General features: G+C 43.5%; 1 protein-coding gene across 2 annotated transcripts in view; it reads right to left on the bottom strand.

Moving 5' to 3' along the window:
• Nucleotides 1-22,321, bottom strand: part of DNAH3 (dynein axonemal heavy chain 3) — a 257,207-nt gene that overhangs the window by 230,413 nt on the left and 4,473 nt on the right. The window lies entirely within an intron of this gene.

The raw sequence follows: 22,321 nt of genomic DNA, 5'->3' as shown, positions 1-22,321 counted from the left end.
AGAGGAAGAGTCCATTTTACAGACCAGCTTCCCTGCTACTGCTAGGAAATGGTCACAGTATATACCTGTTGTGTCATTGTGCACACTACGGCTAGAGCTAAGCACAGCAATTACTAAATACTGTATCCTCTCCTATGTGATAAATAGGAGATATAGTCAGAGGAGAGCAGACACGCTCCATGAACTCTTCTGACATTTATCAGGTTTTCAGGGGCTTATCAGCTCTCATGTGACAGAAATCCAGCATTTCCCCTGTTATGCATCGATAGCCACAAAATAATATTATACTGGGCCTCTGCCGTCCAAGAGGTATCTGGTATAACAAGAGCAACTACTCAGCGACACCAGGAACATAGCCTGCATACTCAGCAGACCGATATTGGAGGGGGGGGGATTTATAATTGCCTGGAGTTGGCACTCGCATTTACACTAAAGCTCAATCGATGAATCGCTGCCTTTAGTGGTTTACTAGAAAACCTGTGCACACATGGAAATTAGAGTAGGGGTGTGAGCGGTAATGCACAGTATACCGGAGAGGTCTAGCAGCGTGCTTGCTCATTTTTAGCTGAGCTGCAATTAATAAGTCATTTAGAAGTGCTTACTGTGGACGTCCAGCTGTGGGTGTTGCGTATGGCTAATGTTTATCTGTCATTCATCACGTTCAGTCCTGCCTACTGTTTGGCTCTTTTCCATTAGGATACAAAAACGACCAGTGACTACAAATGAGCAGCTAGTATGAAACTTTGTAATGTGTGTTAACCCTTAGAGGACCCGGCCAATTACAATTTTTGCGTTTTCGTTTTTTCCTCCTTGTGCTTAAAAGGCCATAGTACTTGCATTTTTCCACCTAGAAACCCACATGAGCCCTTATTTTTTGCGCCACTAATTGTACTTTGCAATGACAGGCTGAATTTTTTCATAAAATACACTGCAAAAGCAGGAAAAAATGAAATGTGTGGTGAAATTGAAAAAAACTTCTAGTATAAGTACACTGATCTCTCATTGAGATCTATGCAGTATATTGATATTGCATAAATCAATGAGATAGGCACTCGATTGCTTTTGGCTGCTGCAGCCGAAAGCATTCGAGTGCCGAGCCGGGATCAGCGTCATTACGGTGCAGACCCCAGCCGGGTGATAACATGGGGATCGCTCTGAACACCCCTAGGCGACCCAGGACGTACAGGTACGCCCAGGGTCGTCTAGGGGTTAATTAAGAGAGGAACAAAAGTTATTCTTTAAAAAATGAGTTAAAGGGAATCTGTCATCCCCAGGGCCCTACCTAGGGTGGTGACAGTGTGCTGTAGCTGGCAGTCCCCTAGTAAACATGGTACCTTTTGGTAATATGTATGTGCAGTGGCTTATGCACAATCCTACTGTAATAAAGTGGCAAAAAGTTGTTTGTGCCACATTCTGGCACGCCTCACCCCTCCTTCCAGCTCTCAGCCAGTGTCTCTGATTGCAGATCAGTCATCTGTAGGCAGGTGATGTCTGATAGAAACAGGAGCTGTGGTCTAGGGGTAACTGTCCTGTCTAGAGACCTGCCAGAAGTTAATTTTTGGTTCAAATCCCCTGATGGAAATTAAATATAGGTCTTTATTTTTTTCTCAATATTGTATGATTTTTAAGGCTATGTTCACACACAGCATTTTTGCTCAGTATTTTGCAACCAAAACCAGGCTATGTTCACACACTGTTGAAATTTAGTGTAAGGCCATCATTTAGGGTAGCATCACACGTACCAGATCCGCAGCGGATCCTGTACTGTGGAGCTGAATGAGTCGCATACACTCAGCGGATGCCTTGTGTGTATGGGACCCGGCCCCTTTAACCCCCCGCGGCCCCGATCATACATTACCTGCTTTGCGGGGCCGCGGCTGTGTGTGACGCTCCCGGCTCTCTCACTCCTCATCAGCCAATCAGTGCTGCCTGATTGGCTGATGGGGAGCGAGGGGAGCCGGGAGCATCACACACAGCCGCAGCACTGAGCAGGTAATGTATGCTCGGGGCCGGGGCTGCGGGCTGGCGGTGGGGATGTTAAAGGGGCCGGGTCCAATACATGCAGCAGATTCGCAGCGGATTTCGCTGCAAACTCGCAGCGTGAAATCTGCTGTGGATCCGGTATGTGTGAAGCTACCCTTAATGGCAAACAAAGGCCATTATTTTAAAACAATGGTTGTTACTGGCAGGTCTATAGACAGGTGAGTTGTATCTGAGTGTTTCTTTCAGACAAAAACTGCCTACAGAGAATCAATCTGCAGTCAGAGACACTGGGTGACAGCTGAGCGAGCAGGAGGCCAGGCATGATTAATTATTCATGAAGAAGTGGGAGGAGTAGGGAGTGGTGAGGTGTGCCAGAGTGCGACACAAACAACTCCTCTTTGACTCTTTATTAGTGGGAGACCTGAGATTGTGCATGGATTGTTCAAGCCACTGCATTAACAAATTACCAAAAGGCACCACGCTCACTAGGGGACTTTCAGCTACACCACACTGTCAGCACCTTAGGTAGGGTCGGGAGCTGACAGATTCCCTTTGAGGCTATGTTCACACTATGTATCTGTGCGGCTGTATTTTTTATGCGGCTGGAAATGTGCGGCTGAAACTACGGCCGTGGGAAAAAATAGACATGCGGCTGAAAACATACGGTCATTTACTTGGAAATCTGGTTCAACTAAAAATAACAAATAAAATCTTTAGAAAGTGATGCAAACACCTCTGGATGCATCTGGGAAAGCAGGGAAACAGTTTACAGGCATCGCTATTACCGGGGTTTGCGATCCTCTGCAGTAATGCCGATGCCTCTCATGGTTAATATATTTAAATAATAAAACACATTTTCGTTGTAATAAAGTCCCTTTCGTTGTTCAATAATTAAATTCAAACAAATCCATCATTTTGCAATTAAATATACTGTTAAAATAAATATATATAAATAAATGTATATTTATATATATTTATTTTTTGACAGTATATTTAATTGCACAATAATGGTTTCGTTTAAATTAAATAATTGAACAACGAAACTGATTTTATTACAACGAAAAATTTTTTATTAATTAAATATTAATTAGTACAGGAAGCTCCATAAGCCGTTAATTCATATTGCCGGCAATAGAGCATTCTGTACTAATCATCACTTTACTTTAATGAAAACATCAAATGTTTCTTCTAATTATGTTATCACAATAGCATTATTAGAAGAAACATTTTGAATTAAATGTGCGCTCAGCTGATCGGCTGATCGGCTCAGCGCACATATAAAGAGCCGGTCCGCAGTACAGTGACTTCATTGTGCTGCAAACCAGCGAAGAGGACACATCGGGGTGAGTATACAGCTCTCCCCACCCCCTCCCCAGCACTGAACCCCTCCCAGCAAGGAAGGGGGGGTCACTTAACCCCTTCCTTGCTGGGATGGGTGCAGTCTGACATCAGTCTGGCTCCCAAGGGGTTAAGGGGGATGTAATACATCCTCCCTTAACCCCTTGGGGGCCAGACTGTAAGCAGCGATCTGTAAAGATGCTGCATACTGTAAGGTGCACTACACCGCTCACAATGATGGGTGTTGTGCTCCTGTTTGTGTGTTTTTTGTGTGTTTCTCCCTTTTTGTTTTTCAGATATCGGTATCCTGTGGATTACGTCGGATTCGGTGGACTACGTCGATGACCAGCGGTTATTTGGTGTTTTTTTTAATAAAATGGTCAATGAGGGGTGTGGGGGTGTTTTTATTTGAATAAAAAATTTTTTTGACTTGTGTGTTGTCTTTATTTCTTTACTTTATAGACTTAGTAGTGGAAGCCGTCTAATAGACGGAATCCATTACTAAGTCGGGGCCTAGTGTTAGCCGGTATAAAATGGCTAACACTAACCCCCCATTATTACCTCAGTACCCAATGCCACCAGGGGTACTGGGAAGAGCCGGGTGCCAGTGGTCCCGGAGCGTCAAAATTGGCGCTCCTGGACTGGGCGGCAGCAGGCTGGTAAGATTTAGGCTGAGGAGGGCCTAAACCAATGGCTCTTCCCACCCTGGTGTTACCAGGCTGCTGTCGTTTGGTTTTTAACCCGGCTGGTTATAAATATAGGGGGGACCCTATGCGTTTTTTTTTTTTATAAATAAATAATTAAAAAAAAACCGCATAGGGTCCCCCCTATTTTTATAACCAGCCGGGTTAAAAAACAAACGACAGCAGCCTGGTAACACCAGGGTTGTTTTAGGCCCTCCCCAGCCTAAATCTTACCAGCCTTCTGCCGCCCAGTCCAGGAGCGCCAATTTTGACGCTCCGGGACCACTGGCACCCGGCTCTTCCTAGTACCCCTGGTGGCATTGGGTACTGGGGTAATAATGGGGGGTTAGTGTTAGCCATTTTATACCGGCTAACACTAGGCCACGACTTAGTAATGGATTCCGTCTATTAGACGGCTTCCACTACTAAGTCTATAAAGTAAAGAAATAAAGACAACACACAAGTAAAAAAAAATTTTTATTCAAATAAAAACACCCCCACACCCCTCATTGACCATTTTATTAAAAAAAAAAACACCAAACAACCGCTGGTCATCGACGTAGTCCACCGAATCCGACGTAATCCACTGGATACCGATATCTGAAAAACAAAAAGGGAGAAACACACAAAAAACACACAAACAGGAGCACAACACCCATCATTGTGAGCGGTGTTGTGCTCCTTACAGTATGCAGCATCTTTACAGATCGCTGCTTACAGTCTGGCCCCCAAGGGGTTAAGGGAGGATGTATTGCATCCCCCTTAACCCCTTGGGGGCCAGACTGATGTCAGACTGCACCCATCCCAGCAAGGAAGGGGTTAAGTGACCCCCCTTCCTTGCTGGGAGGGGTGCAGTGCTGGGGAGGGGGTTGGGAGAGCTTTATACTCACCCCGATGTTGTCTCTTCGCTGGTCCGCAGCACAATGAAGTCACTGTACTGCGGACCCGCTAATTATATGTGCGCTCAGCCAATCAGCCAATCAGCTGAGCGCACATATAATTCTAAATGTTTCTTCTAATAATGCTATTGTGATAACATAATTAGAAGAAACATTTGATGTTTTCATTAAAGTAAAGTGATGATTAGTACAGAATGCTCTATTACCAGGAATATGAATTAACGGCTTAATGGAGCTTTCTGTACTAATTAATATTTAATTAATAAAACACATTTTCGATGAAATAAATTCAGTTTCGTTGTTCAATAATTTAATTCTAACGAATCCATCATTGTGCAATTAAATATACTGTCAAAAAATAAATATATATATAAATATACATTTATTTATATATATATATATATATATATATATATATATATATATATATATATTTATTTTAACAGTATATTTAATTGCACAATGATGGATTCGTTAGAATTAAATTATTGAACAATGAAAGGGACTTTATTACAAAGAAAATGTGTTTTATTAATTTAATATATTAACTATTAGAGGCATCGGCATTCGGCATTATTGCCGGCTATTTTTGAAGTACTCCGTACGGACTGCCTGTCAATCCACGGCCGTGAATTTGCACAGTTCCAGCCGCAAACAATGGTCTTGTTCATTTTTTACGGGTCCGTTTACGATAGGGCCGTAGCTTCATACATAGTGTGCACTGTGCAGCCGTATATCGTATACTTTCCAGCGTACGCATGAACTGGAAAAATCCGGCCGATGATTTACCGCCCGCAATACAGCCGCACAGATACATAGTGTGAACCTAGCCTAAATAAGTTATCAAGCCTTACAAAATTAACCATCATTTATCATCATCAACTACTTGTAACCTTGTAAAACAGCTTTTCAAAGGTGCCATGGTGTTCGTCCCATCAATCTTCTTGTCCTTGCAACTGCTGTACTATTTACTATTGATATTAGCCAGTTCCCATTCAACTAAATCTTTGGGGTACTACTTTTGTTGCGGCTAACAATGCTGGGCAGTGATGTCAGTAGTAATGTATATGACTGCTGAGGCTATTGTGGCTTTAGCAGTCCTGTGTTGGCCACCAGTTTACAGAGACCGGGGCGACCACCACAGCTTTTGCGCTGGATCCCTCTTAGATCATAGAGGTGGGTTTAAAGGTTTTTATGTTGCTTTATTACATTTTAGCCGCATATATATATATATATATATATATATACAGTATATATATATTTATATATATATATATATATATATATATATATTGTAGAGATTGGGGCACAAACAACATTTATCATCTATCTGAAGAAACTGTCATAAATGTCTGAACGGTAGGGGTCCAATAATGAGAACATAAACCACTGCTCCATTTATATCTGGAACTCATGTTTGGTGGGGTCTTAGCAGTCAGACCCCTGCTGATTTACTACCTGTGAATAGGCAAGTCCTTTCTGCAAGAGATGGTAGGAGGATGAATAAAGTCAAGTCTCTGGGGCAAGCATGGCGACATGAGCCAGCAATAGGAGGGGGCCCCATTTTGCTTTTGTTATGGAGCCCACAATTCTTCATGTACATCCCTCATCCTGTTGTAAATGGGCTTTTGACAGTGAGGGCTCTACTGTCAGCAAGATATGACTCCAGGCGAATAACCCACGTCTAGTATGGAGCTGACATGACATGACTCGGAAATTGCTTCAATATGTGAAAATAAATAGAGTTTTGCTTTCTATCCACTCCTGAGAGAGTCAGGAGACAACAAACAAATCATTCTGTGCATTAATAGGCCTTTTCTCCTCAGACCTGCTGGATATGTTGTAAAAAGAACACGATTTGTTACCATGACGACGCTATCATTGTATGATGGTTAATAATTGCTCTGCCGTGTATACTGTTGTATTAATCAGGTATTAGCGCTCAGCGCCTCTCTGGGGGCAATTTAATAAACCATCAATGTTAGTTTTCCTGGAGAAAGGAGACAAGGTGGGGAGGAGGCGTGGTGCCCTCCTGCGCCTAATTTATCATGGTTTACACCTGCAAACAGAAATCTACACGTTCTGCGACAGGTGCTGGTGCCACCAACTTTACTACGAGGCGTGTGCATCTTAGTAAATCTAGCCAACGGGGCGTTATTTAGTACAACTGTGCCAGTCTTAATAAATGTCCCCCAAAGTGATCAGCAAAATTTTTAGAGGGCGGTGGGAGAGGTTCCTCTAACTGTAAGACTTTTTGATGTACACGACCCTCTGTTTTATAGAATCCATCAATATGATCCTAAGGGTCCTCTTAGATTTGGCAGAGCCATGCTCGATATGGTTAAGTGATGATGCACTCATAACGATCGCTGAATGATGTTAAAGGCAATAATGGACCTCTTCAGCTATTTGTCCAGTGTAACAGGTTTTTGAAGCTACACTCCAGACAATTGTCATTCTACCCTTCCAGCAGAGGGCGGGTGAGGGTAAATGGCTGGTCTGCTTACCCGCTTACTGGGTGTTGCTTTTTCCAAATAGTATGCTGGCTTCAGTCTTCTGTGCCGATTCATACAGCGCTAGACTTGACATAACTGTCCCAATGTAACTCTATGAGTCCAATAAAAACTTTGGTCATATACAAACCCCAGTGTGAATAAGTTGGTCAGTGGTAGTGGTGTCCTAAGAAGGAAACAGATCCCCCTGGAAAGCAGGATAGCCATACACCCACTCCAGCCTTATACTGGGAGGGTAAAACAACCTTTCAATGCAGTTGCTTTTTACGTCTGGTCCATAAGTCACTGGGTAGCATAACAGCCAGTAAAGTTTTACAAGGCCTGCACAACTAACCTCAGTGTTCATGCCTCTTCGACAGCTTTTTCATCTTTCAGTAGCTATCGGAACAATCTATGCTCAAAGCTGCCGCCGTCTAGTCAGCATTTTCCTTTGATTTCATTATTGAATTTTGCAATGCTTCAGGGATAAGACTGCTCTGCTAATGTCCCTAAATCAATCTCTGAGGAGCAGAACAAAAAGCATTCTCATTTCTGCTGATATGTTAGAACCATTAGGGAGGAGAGAGGGTTAAGGCTGAGTGTGCCTAATGGTACTTTTACACAGAGTGATAATCCGCCGATCGCACGATTAACGATTTTGAATGAACAATGTTTTTTTTATAACGATCAGCGTTTAGATGGAACGATACATCGTACGGAAAATTCGCTATGCGATCGTTTAATCCTATCTCACACATAGGTGAAATCGTTGAAAGAATGTTTACATGGAATGATCTGCGAATATTTTGCGAACGATCAACGATGATTTGAGAACATGTTGAAAGATCAAAATGAACGATTTATCGCTCGTCGTTTGATCGTTATCGTGCAAATTCGAACGATAAATCGTTCCGTGTAAAAGGACCATTAGTTTCTCAGTAAGGCATCTTTTGTAATAAGTTAAAGGGAACCAATCACTATAAAATTGCCCCTGTAGCTCCCTCCCAGGAAGGTGTGATCAATGAAGAGTTTTCCTGGCAGCCATCACTAGTTAGTAGCTTATACACAGGCAAAAAGACAAATTTGGTCGGCTCTCGTACAACACCATTCACACTAGGCAGGAGCACGTTGCCATGGCTGAAATTGCAGACACACAAAAAGACAAACAATGCAACAGCTTACCATTAACCCTTTGAGGACCAGGCCCAAAATGACCCAGTGGACCGCACAAATTTTGATCTTAGTGTTTCCGTTTTTCCCTCCTCCCCTTCTAAGAGCTCCAGCACTTTCAGTTTTTTATCTACAGGCCATGTAAGGGCTTATTTGTTACAGGAATAGTTGTACTTTGTAATGGCGTCATTCATTTTACCATAACATGTATGATGGAATTCCAAATATATTATTTATGAAGATATAAATTGGTGAAATCGCAAAAAAGAATGCAATATGGTAACGTTTGGGGGGTTCCTGTGTCTACGTAATGCACTATATGGTAAAAGCGACATGATACCATTACTCTATAGGTCAGTATGAACACAACCATATGCAGGTTACACAGATTCTCTAATGTTATATATTTTTTTTAAATGAAATCCTTTTTTTTGGCAATTAATTATAAATAAAATGGGCCTATTGTGACGTTTATAACGGTTTTATTTTTCCACCTATGGGGCTGTATGGGATGTCATTTTTTCCGCCATGATCTCTAGTTTTTATTAATACCATATTTGTGAAGATCGGACGTTTTGATCACTTTTTATTAATTTTTTTATATATATAATGTAACATAAAATCGGTAATCCGCGCACTTTTTTCCCTCTTTTCGTGTACGTCGTTTACCGTTCGCAATGACGCTTGTTATATTTTAATAGATCGGACAATTACGCACGCTACGGTATATTATATGTTTATCTATTTATTTATTTTTATATGTTTTATTTATATAATGGGAAAGGGGGGTGATTTCAACTTTTATTGGGGGAGGGGTTTTGGGGTAGTGTGTTTTTTTTTTACACATTTGAAGTCCCTTTGGGGGACTTTTACATTCACTACTTGGATTTTTACACTGATGAATGCTATGCCATAGGCATAGCATTGATCAGTGTTATCGGCGATCTGCTCATTGAGCCTGCCTGTGCAGGCTCAGTGACCAGAGCGCCGATCGGACCGCACGGAGGCAGGTGAGAGACCTCCGGCGGCCCGTTTTACCGATCGGGACCCCCGCAGTCACTTACACTTAAACGCCGCGGTCGTTTAAGGAGTTAATGACACGCGGCAGCGCGATCGCTGCAGCGTGTCATTACCGGTGAGGTCCCGGCTGCTGATTGCAGCCGGCCCCCACCTGCTATGAAGCACGCTCCGCTCCGGAGCGCGATTCATAGCGGGAGAAACACCCAGGGCGTACAGTTACGCCCTAGGTCGTCTGGGGACAGACTTCCATGGCGTAACTATACGCCCTGGGTCGTCTAAGGGTTAATGGCAAGACACAGACCCAATACAGATATGAAAATCGCTAAAAGCAGCGCCACAACTGCTAAAAAAATTCTCCATAAAAATAATGTGGCTCTTAGTTACCATTTGCAAAGAGTGTAAACCATCCCACCACGATAAGGTGGCCTCATGCTGGGATGGTTCCTACACTGTACTTCAGCCTCTCCATGGCTAATAATAAGCCTATGCTCTGAGCATGCAGGATCCAACTAATGATAGAAAAAATAATAACCCCCTGGGTGGGATGGGTGGAGTGTACAACTAAATAGAGATAGCCACTGCGCCCATCTGGAACACAGGCAAAAAGACAAATCTGGTCAGCTCTCCTACATCCCACCCAGGAGGTTATTATTTTTGCCAGTATTATATGGATCCTGCATGCCCACAGTACAGACCTCTTATTAGCCATGGAGAGGCCGAAGTACAGTGTAAGGTCCATCCTGGGCATGAGGCCACCTTGTCGTGGTGGTATGGTTTACACTATTTGCAAATGGTGTGAAAAGAGCCTCATTATTTTTATGGAGATTTTTTTTTAGGCCCCATTCACACGTCCGTGTCAGTTTTTACTGTCAGGAAATCCTGATCAGGAGACATCAAATGTCATCAGGAAAGTATCAGGATTTCCTGACAGTAATCCGTTTTTACCATCAGGAAAAACCTTCAGGATTTCCTGATGAGATAATATGGTCTAGTATGCCAACATAAATCACAGGTACCTGTGTACCTGGATGGCCACAGGCTGCAGAACTACAACTCCCATCATAGCCTGTCAGCAAGGCATGATGGGAGTTGTACGTCTGCAACCTGGATGGCCACAGACTGCAGAACTACAACTCCCATCATGGCCTGTCAGCAAGGCATGATGGGAGTTGTATGTCTGCAACCTGGATGGCCACAGGCTGCAGAACTACAACTCCCATCATGGCCTACCAGCAGAGCCATGATGGGAGTTGTACTTCTGCAACCTGGATGGCCACAGGCTGCAGAAGTACAACTCCCATCATGACCTGTCAGCAAGATATGGTCGGAATTGTAGTTCTGCAACCTGGATGGCCACAGGCTGCAGAACTACAACTCCCGTCATGGCCTGCCAGCAGAGCATGGTGGGAGTAGTAGTCCTAAGGGGTAATCTCACCTGTCCTGGATCTTGCTCTGTTGGGGCCGGGAGGTTGGCGGTGCCGAGGTCCGGGCGGCGGCGGCGGTCGGAGGTGCGGAGCATCCGGCGGGCGGCCCGGTGGTGAGTTCCCGGGGGGGCAGGGGGGGGTGGGAAGGGTCAAATGACAGAGAGCCGGAGTTCCCGTGGTGAGTGGCGGCGGCGGTGGCGGTGGGGGGGGCTGGGGGGTAGGCGGCGGGGTGGGGGGGGGATCTGCACCGCACCCTGTCTGGCCGGCCAGCCCTGTAGTGCCGGGCAGAGTGTGCGGTGCGGTGGGGATGGGGGTGTGCGGGTGATCGGACGGCGGCCGGGGCTGGCTCTCTACCAGTCCGGAATTGCGGGCACTTTCCTGATATACATCAGGAAAATGCCCGTGATTCCGGCGCTCCCATAGACTTCTATGGGGGCGTCCGTGCCGGATTTCCGGACGAAAATAGGACAAGATCTAAAAAATCCGGTCCTATTTTCCGGAACGGACACCCTTCCGGAAAAATCCGGAAGGGTGTCCGTGTCCAATGTTAGCCTATGAGTCCGGAAATCCGTCCGGATTTCCTGATAGGAAATCCGGACAGATTTTCCGGACGTGTGAAGGGGGCCTTAGCAGTTGGAGGGCTGCTTTTAGCGATTTTCATATCTGTATTGGGTCTGTGTCTTGCCATTAGGAGTAAGCTATTGCATTTTCTGTGTAGTTAGCAGGTGATGACTGCCACCATGCCTAAGTAGGTAAGACTTACAAAGTACATTTTCGGGCCACATAAGTAACACACATAGCAATTACTTATATGGCTGAAAACAGTGTTCAGGGCCAGATAATCACATATTTATAGCTGCAGGGGCAATATTGTAGCAATGGGTTCCCTCTAAATAAATGTTTTGAATACACAGTAACATAGTTTGCAAATCTGAAAAAAATACATATGTTTATCCAGTTCAGCCTATGACCCTATAGTGATCCAGAGGAAGGCTATAAAAACCACCATGAGGTAGAAGCCAATTTTCCTGACCTTAGGGGAAAAAATCCCTCCTGGCTGCAATTCTGGCAATCAGAAAAAAAAACTGAATCAGAGAGCTCCATAGTCTCACTGCCCTTACAGTAAAGAATCCCCTTCTTACTGTAGACATAGATGATGCTCCTTGGGTTTGCAGTCTTGGATATAAACTGATAATGGGATAGGTTTCTGTAATTATGTCATTATGTCGCTCTTCAGTTGTCTTATTATATGTAAAATTTTGATCTCTCAGGGTACTATTCCACCTATTAAAGGTCCACTAGGTCTTTCCTGTGCACTGGTGCCAAAACATACATATTCTATGTATGGTCTGACTAGTACCGTGGTAGAACTATTACCTTCTCATGTGCACCTATGGCGCTCCCATGATCTTTTGATGTCCTCCTATGATCTTATTTGGCATGGCAGTGGATGCCTGAAACTGGTCGCTGCAGTTGAATTAACTGTTAAAGGAGAAGTCTGGTGAAAATTTTTATTAAAGTATTGTATTGCCCCCAAAAGTTTTACAAATTACCAATATACACTTATTATGGGAAATGCAAATAAAGTGCTTTTTTCCCTGCACTTACTACTGCATCAAGGCTTCACTTCCTGAATAAAATGGTGATGTCACGACCCGACTCCCAGAGCTGTGCGGGCTGTGGCTGCTGGAGAGGATGATGGCAGGTGGACACTGAGGGACACAGGGCACTGGAGGGACACTGAGCATCCCTCTGCCATCATCCTCTCCAGCAGCCACAGCCCACACAGCTCTGGGAGTCGGGTTTTATCCCATTTTATCCAGGAAGTAAAGCCTTGATGTAGTAGTAAGTGCAGGGAAAAAAGTACTTTATTTGCATTTACCATAATAAGTGTATATTGGTGATCTGTATAACTTTTGGGGGGCAATACATTACTGTCAGGGTGGGGCAGGTAGGGACAAGACACGACAGAGAGCCCAGAAACTAAACCTACCAACTGTCCCTACCTACTTGCCACACACGGCCCTAAATGGCCGGGGACAACCACAGAGTCGGTCCCTACGCTGAGTAGGTGAACACACAGAACGGAGACAGACAAACAAAACACAAAATACAAAATCAGAAAGAGAGCGGATAGTCAGATGTCAAGCAAGAGGTCAGAACACGGGCAGAGCAATAGCAAGGGTATTGGGACAGGGGAACGCTGGGAAAAGAGCAGGGGAGCTGGGACTAGTGTGAACTAATAGCCAGCAGGGAAATGAGGAGCTGGCTGCTTTTTATCCAGGATCAGAGCTTAGGTCCAGCAGCTGATTGGAGCAGCCCTGATCCCAGCACCAAGTTCAGCTGGACAGACCTAGCAGTGCAGTAACCCTTGCACTGCCAGAAGTCTGACAGGCAAGGCAGGTGTGGCTGAAAAGTAAAACACAATTCAGTGCAAACAGACAAACTCAGCGCCTCCTCGGCTGCCCAGCACGGACCGAGGAGCGCAAAGTCACATTCCTAACAATTACTTTAATAAAAAATTACGTAGGACATCTCCTTTATCTAAAATCTCTTTTCTATGCCAAGGCCAATCATGGCACGGATTTCCCCTTCCATGTACAGTACATAACGTTACTTTTATCATGAAGCCATGTATATGTTATTAGATGTAATGGTTGGCTTTTTGGATCTAGTCTATTTCCTGGCAAAACATTAAAAAAAATTAAGAGGAAACTGCAAGGTGTATCCACAACTTGCTTCAGTTGGATAAATCATAGATAATAAGTTAGGTATTATATGCTAACGTCTATGAATTTCTTGGTATTCAGGATTATAGAATCTGCATACAAAATTAAAGTGTGTAGGAAGACAGAAAAGACTTCTTATAATTACAATGATACCATTGCCGTACTTGATAGTGATGTCCCATTCACATTGTGTCAAGTCATTACAGACTGTCTAAACATTCGCAAGATAATAAACCATTGTGTAGGCTGAGAAAAATGTAAAGAAAAATCCCACTAAGAAATATAAAGAAAAAGGTAGAAAGTCACCACCAAATAGAGCTAGAAAAAAAACAGAGCTCAGACTGGTCCATGCTAGTTTATGGCTATAACTCTATCCAATAAAACAACGACACCATTATGGAAACTTCTGTAAGTCAACTGGGTCCATTGGTCACAAATGGTACTTATCATAAGATAGATCACGCACTGCTTTCTATATTCCTTTATGAATGGCTACAAAAATACAGCCTTAAATTCCTGTAAATTATAACAATAGCCATAGTACTCCGAAAGAGGTTGAAAAAGTCCTGTGCCTAGACTTTTACACGGGCCGATTTTCATGCAAAAAATCATTAAACTTTAAAGGCCACTTTTTAGTCACATAGTTTAGTGCAGTGTTTCTCAAACTGTGAGGCCCAGCTGGGGAGCCAGTTTTCACAAAAGTGACTATGATCTGCACAGTCCTTTTGCTGTTTGCAAAAATCTCCATTTTAGCAAAATTATTAAATTATTTTGTAATTGCTTTATTAGTATACAGAGCAGTATACGGGTAAAAGGTAGCCCCAACATTATTTTCAGCTTTTAAATGGACTTTCATCACAGATGGTGAGGCCCTGGCATCCTTTTGGTCAGTCTGGTGAAGCCCAGGCATTGCCTTGGTTTGTTGGGTGAGGCTCCAGTAGAAAAAGTTTGAGAAGCACTGGTTTAGTGTATAGTATTAGTAGGTGTACTTACTGTATATACTGACAGCAGCTCCCTATGTACCTCATAGAGCTAAATTCAACTCCTCCTCCAGGCTGTGCTGCCCTGCTCTGTGGTGTTTCTGTCCATAAGATGGCCAACATGGAGGAGCATGTGATCATGCCCGCCCTCTGTGTCCTTCACAGGCCTATACAGGCTCAGTGGTGAACACTAGGGGGAGGGGCATGGTCACATGCTCCTCTATGTTAGGCCATCTTATGGACAGACTCACCAGAGAGCAGGGCAGCACAGCTTGGAGGAGGGGAGCCTGATATTAGCTCAATACTGCAAACAAATTTGTTCTCTGCTAAAATAAAAATAATAATACTTTTATTTGTATAGCGCACACAGATGCCGCAGCACTTCACATAGTTTTGCCAATTATTGCTCCCTGTCCCCATTAGGGCTTACAATCTAAATTCACCTATCTGTATGTTTTTGGGTGTGGGAGGAAACCGGGGTACTCAGAGGAAAGCCACGCAAACACGGAGAGAACATACAAACTATTTGCAGATGCTGCCCTTGGTGGGATTTGAACCCAGGACCCCAGCGCTGCAAGGCTACAGTGCCAACCACTGAGCCACCATGCTCAACTTGGAAATGGTCAGAGAAGGGGTGTGTAATGAAGGTGCTGTCTGTGTCTGGATGGTGGAGAAGAAAAATGTGGAAGATCCACCACAGCCTGTTCTCTATGTGTGTATCCACTGCTCCCAACACCACCTGGCAGCCATATCTGTAACCAAAGTGTACATGTGAAAACTAGAAATAGACTAAATGTTCTTTGTCAAAAAGCCAGATTACTAATTTCCTTTTCTATAGGGTCTCAGGGAGCTGCAATCTGACCTTATTTCTCATACTAGTTTTGGTATATCTTTATCGCTGTCACACCCGATGTTCAGAATTTCTATTCAAGCGGCTAGAGCTCTCTGAGAATAAGTGATCTTAGATCAATAGGCAGTGGCATCGCTTATGGTAAATTTTAGTTCACAGACGTTTGGTTTATTCCAACCCTTGGTGATCTGCCTTTACTAGTGAAATATAAATGAAAGATAAGAACAATGCATACGCTATAGGACTTTAGCTGCTGGTCTATAACGCTAATATGTGATGCTATAGCAATGCCTTTTATGTTTCCTGTATACAGAGTCCCATAGGAGTCCCCTTTGCTGACCCCCATTTTCTTATAAAGTCACTGTATTATGAACTGTGTTTTCTGAGAAGGGCTGTCTTATATTTCCCTAGGGCTTCCTTCAATAGAGATTCAATGTTTGCTTGTCCTTTCATCTTGCCTCCCCATCATAATGATAATTTCAGTAGGTTAATTCTAATGCAGCAGTGAAGCGTCTGTCTTACCACTTCAAAACAAACAAAGTCAATTACTATGTGCCGCCAACCAGCAGAGAGATCACAGAAAAGGACAATCAACGTTCGCATAAGAATAACGCTTACTCCGGAAACCCTTCATTTACTCTGCATAAATCCTTGCAAAAAAAAGATTTTCATATTCACATATTCACTGACATCTGTAAAGTGACTATACAATACTAAATGTTTCCTGTGCATGATCCGCTGCAGATTTTACGCTGGAGCAACAGTCAGTATATACAGTGAGCACACTTACTAATACTGTACACTGAGCAATTTTACTATGGCCAACCCCTTTAAGCGTGATCACTGGATATTGCTGATTTGATAGCTCACCAGTCCATCATCGGCCTATAACATTTCTGGTCTAATGGGGCTGGTAAACCACCATCTGATCAATGCCAGTAAACTGTATTTACTCAGTATGGGGCTGAAAAAGATGGCCAAGTCTTGTACTCAGCAGTCCCATAAGCAGCAGCTTGAATATTCGACTGCCTCTCTAGTCTCAATGTTAGTGGGGTTCCCTATCCTAATCTTGGGATAAACCCTATAAATAATATAAAACCTCTATCACACACACTATAAAAGCTGGGTTCACACTATGTATATTTGAGGCTGTATTTGTGAGGCTGTATAGCAACCAAAACCAGGAGTGGATTGAAAACACAGAAAGGATCTGTTCACACAATATTGAAATTGAGTGGATGGCCGTCATTTAATGGCAAATTTTTGCTGTTATTTTAAAACAACGGCTGTTATATTGAAATAATGGCAGTTATTTACCGTTATATGACGGCCATCCACTCAATTTCAACATTGTGTGAACAGAGCCTTTCTGTGTTTTCAATCCACTCCTGGTTTTGGTTGCTATGAGGACCTGACTTGAGGACCAAATACAGCCTGAAGTATACAGTGTGTGAACCCTAAATCTGCAGGCAGCTTGCCAGATAGTCATTTTTATTGTGTTCATTGCAGACCACTCACTGTAGCAAAAATCACATGTAAAACCACTGACCTCACCATAGCACTTATGAACTGCCCTCAATATCCTGGTGTGAACCTGGCCTAAAAGCCGTCAATCTTGGTTAGAAGCACAAGCAACAATTAAAAGCTGCTTTATATCTAACCTAGAGAAAATAACTCTGATAATAATAGTCATAAGAGATGTAAAACAATAGAGCGTGGCGCATTCAGTGTACCAACCGGCAATTATAGTAAACAAATGCACCCAGACCATGAGCCAGGCTGAAAGAGAACCTCTACACGGCCGATCCCTACGCCCACCCACACAGCATTTGGCAGGAAAGCGAATCGGTACACAAAGAATTACCATGCTGAAGATACTGGGATTGGGAATGAATGTGAGAGAATGCTCATTGTTGTGTTTCTGGCACCAAGATACATTGTCGGATGTTCTAAATACAGCCATCTGTTGTGAACAATTAGACGGTTTACCCAAAATATAAGCAAGTCCCGCCAAACAGTGTGCTAAAACCAACCCACTCCAGGGTAACGTTATACAACGGAAACAATTACACACAATAATACAGGAGTTACAGAAGAACATATACAACGGATGAGAACATACATAGCCAAAATGTAGAAACAAAGGACCAAGGACTATGAATCCATCAGCTGTAAGCGTGTGATGTTAAAAATTATTTTTAGCTATTTCTAAGATGCATGGTTCCCAGAATGAAGGGGGCAACCAATATGGTATGACCATCATCACATCACAGCTTTCATGGGTGTTATCCAGTCTTAAAAGGATGCTTCCATCTTATGGTGCGTTCACACCTACAGGATCTGCAGCTGATTTTCTGCAGCAGATTTCATTTAAATAACTGAACACAGCATCAAATCTGCTACAGATCTGCTGCAGATCCTGTAGGTGTGAATGCACCCTTATAAAGTATTGCTAGCATTTGCCTTAATTTTTGATCCAACCTTTGGTAACTCTGGTTGACTCACAAGGGCCACTGTTTTTCACCACACAGGAGTGCTTCTGGCAGCCAGTTGTGTCTGTCTAGGGACTGTTGAGGGTCGCCAGGGGTTAATTTTCATATTTGGTGGACCTGCCCTGTTCTTCATTCTTGGTGGTTGCAAGTTAAAAACTCAGTGTGCATAAGCCATGTTTCTCCCAGAAGTAGCTCTTTTAGCGATATGCCCAATGGGTTTTAGGCAATTTCTGGCACTCCTTTTCGGTTATCTAATTGCAGCAGTAAGATTATTGGTCTCTACTTACTGGTTGTCTATGGAAGTACCTACACTAGAGGATTTGAGGTTGAGGATCGACCAGATATATAGGATGGAGGAGCTCTCACACTGGGAGACTGACATATGGCATAACTTCCTGGCTATACATTCCCCCTGGGTGGCTTATAAAGATTTCCAATTATCTTTGTCCACATCACAACCTACAGTCGCCAATATGGCGGGAGGAGTCACTATCTAGGGATAGAAGTAACGACACTGGTCCCCCATCATCCCCCCATTTCCTTACTCTCTCGTGGTGACCCTGATTGCCTTTGTCTAAATGAACATTTACAGACCTTTACATAAACGGCTGCCAGATGTAATTTTTGGCTGGGATCTGGGTACATCATGTACCCCACTCTTCCAGCTGCAAAGTCTCTGCCTGGCTAAGTGATTGCCCACTCAGCCATGCAGTGACTGGGGCGTTGTGTCCCTACCAGTCCCTAAGCCCAGTCATTGATTGGCTGAGCGGGCAATCGATCACCCGGGTATGTGATGTTGCAGCTGGAAGAGTTGCAGGTGACCAGCGGATGGGAACGAGACTCGCCACGCCACGGGGCATGGGGAGGGGTAAGATTTATTTTCCCGCACCGCCCCTGCCTTCCTCCCTTTTTCAATTTCACAAGACTTCTCCTTTAAATGCTACAAATAAGGGCTCCGACAAGTTCAGGGACTTAAACAAGCATCATGAAATGTGTAATACACCATAACAACACATAATGGATAGAAGAATGTTCACAGTAAAGTTTGTAAGTGCAGGTAACTGTTACAAGGTAAAATATAAACAGAAAAGGTCAGAGAAGTTAGAAGGAGTAAAAACACAGATCTCCATGGAGGCGGTGCATAGTACAAAAGGTCTCCGGACGCTATTCACGGTAGATAGAGGGGGCAGGACTGCTGGCAGTCAGGAAGGCGGTCTCATGACCAGACTGTCTCCTTTTTTCTATTTTTCATACCTTACTGATATTTCATCACTTTATGAGATAGGAATACCCCTTTAAATTGGGGGAAAAAATTCAGTTTTTAAGAGCTGGGACCATTTAAAGGGGGATTTCCCCTTTGATAAAGTGATGGCACGGTGCTAGGATATGCAATTGGGTTTGATTTAGGAATCCCCAATGATTAAATAATTCAGCACTGTGCCCCTTCATAGTTCATCCCTACAATACAGCGCCCAGTCACCCAGCAGTGCAGAGAACTGTAGCCAGAACAGGGTGGCGCTGCAGAGCTGCACATAAAGTGGACAGTGCATGGAGGGGATAGAGTGAAGATGACCGAGCCCTACACCCACATCCTCTTCACTCTTATAACCTGTAGTCAGACACCCTCTGATCATAAAGTAATGGATTATCCTAGTGATCGGCCATCATTGTAGGAGATGTGAATAGTCCTTAAATCATAAGGCTGATTTGCCTTTCCGGAGTATAAGAAAGCTGTACCAGCTGCTACACTGGGTCTCGCACAGCTTTCCCAGAAACAACGACAAAAGAGGAAAATGCTTCTAGTGTTCTCTTTATGGTACATGCCTGCTTAATCTACCTTTATCAGAGCGTTCTGCTCCAGCGGAGACATGATGCATGAAGGACTATGATTAGAATAAACTATGCTGCAAAGTGACAGAAAGCTAGTGGGGAAAAAGCTGTCAAGTATAAGATTGTTGCTGACAACTAACGGTAGTTTTATGTGAGTTTGTGATAGCTGTCATATAAGTGCATGGGTGCGGAATACAATGGGATTGCAGGTTAATGCGACGCATAGGCCCAGATGTACGAAAACTTTCTACATGCAAATTATGGGCCTGTGTTAAAGTGTCAGTGTTGAGCTGGCCTATGAATTATGGCCACATGAATGATACAGGGATTGTTTCTTTCCATTATTAGCGTAATGTATAGGCACTGCGAGTGGGCGCCGATCTAGCTGATTGGTGTTCATTTGTAGCAGCAAACGGACGAAGTTTGTGACATGTGACAAGTAATAGTGTTGAGCGAACTTGCTGAAAGTTTGGGTTTGGAAATGTTCATCCGGACACCAACGCTAAGCATTTGACCAGGAAAACATAGATGCCTCCCTAAGGAGTCCGTGAAGACAGGGATACAGTCATAGGCCATAGGTTATTTATGTTTTCCAGGACTTCCTCAACCACGGGAATCGAATGATCAGACGTGGGTGTGCTCCAGTTGTGCTCATCTCTAATAGTGGAATTAACCCCTTAAGGTCAAAGCCTATTTTCGTTTTTGCGCTTTTGCTTATTCCATTTTAAGTTTAAAAGTCCATAGCGCTTGCATTTTTTCACCTAGAGACGTATATGAGCGCTTATTTTTTGCGAAACCAATTGTACTTTGCAATGACAGGCATTATTTTTCCATAACATATGCTGCGAAACCGGAAAAAAATCATTTGCGCTGTCAAATTGAAAAAAAAAACGAATTTGTTTTGATTTCGGGGAGTTTTGCATTTACGCTGTCCGTCCTATGGTAAAACTGACTTGTTATGCATGTTCCTCAAGTCGTTACGATTACTATGATATATAACATGTATAACTTATATTGTATCGGATGGCCTGTAAAAAATTCAAACCATTGTTAACAAATATACGTTCCTTAAAATCGCTCCATTCCCAGGCTTATAGCGCTTTTATCCTTTGGTCTATGGGGCTGTGTGAGGTGTTTTGCGCCATGATGTGTTCTTTCTATTGGTACCTTGATTGCGCATATACGACTTTTTGATCGTTTTTTATTACATTTTTTCTGGATTTGATGCGACCAAAAATGCGCAATTTTGCACTTTGGAATTTTTTTGCGCTGACGCCGTTTACCGTGCGAGATCAGGAATGTGATTAATTAATAGTTCGGGCGATTACGCACGCGGCGATACTAAATATGTTTATTTATTTATTTATTTATTAATTTATATTTATAAAATGGGAAAAGGGGGGTGATTTGGACTTTTATTATTAATAAAAACACTTTTTTACTTTTTTTTTTACTGTAACTAGAAGCCCCCCTGGGGGACTTGTATATAGACAGCACTGATCTCTCATAGAGATCAATGCTGTGTATATACACAGCAAAGATCGATTAGATCGGTCATAGATTGCTATGGCCAGCTGCAGGCCATAGCAATCTATTGCCGAGCCGGGATCAGCGTCATTCCGACGCTGAGGCCCGGCACGGGCAGAAGAACGGATCTCCCCCCCCGCGATCGCATCGCGGGGGGGGAGATCCGTCCCACTAGACACCAGGGACGTGAGGTCTGAAGCCTCTAAGTGCAGCTGTCAGGTTTGACAGCTGCACTTAGAGGCTTAATTAGCCGGCGCGGCAACGGGACCCGCGCCGGCTAATAGAGGCACTGCCCGGCTGCACATGTCAGCCGGGATCAGCGCCGTTCAGAGCGGGGTCCCGGCGGCACCCCGAGCGGCACCATGACGTATCAGATACGTCATGGGTCGCTAAGGGGTTAAAGTAGGTTACATTCACTGAAAATTTGGAAATTTCCCAAGAAATCTGTTTATTTTAGTAAAACTCAGTGTTAACATAGACGTACATTTTGAACAATTCCTTAAAGTGTCACTGTCGTTTACATTTTTTTTGCAGAAATCAATAGTACAGGCGATTGTAGGATGCGTTCACGCGTACAGGATCTGCAGCAGATCTGCAGCAGATTTGATGGTGCAGATTTGAAGTAGCAGATTCAATGTAAAGTAACTCTGGGCCATCAAATCTGCTGCGAATCTGCGGCAGATCCTGTACGTGTGAACGCACACTTAAGAAACGTTGTAATTGGGTTTATTAGCCAAAAAATGCATTTTTATCATGAAAAAGCAGTTTAAAGCTTTCCCCCCGTCTTCATGGTTCTCTTATGGAGAGGGGAGGGGTTGAGGGAGATGAGGCACCAAAACAGGACAACAAAGAGTTGATTTACAGCTACATCATAGGGCTATCTCCTCTGAAGTCAGCACTGACC

The sequence above is a fragment of the Dendropsophus ebraccatus genome, chromosome 9, assembly GCF_027789765.1.
Source record: "Dendropsophus ebraccatus isolate aDenEbr1 chromosome 9, aDenEbr1.pat, whole genome shotgun sequence".
Lineage (NCBI taxonomy): Eukaryota > Metazoa > Chordata > Amphibia > Anura > Hylidae > Dendropsophus > Dendropsophus ebraccatus.
The sequence above is the reverse complement of the archived record's forward strand: the minus strand, read 5'-3'. Positions and strand labels throughout refer to the sequence as shown.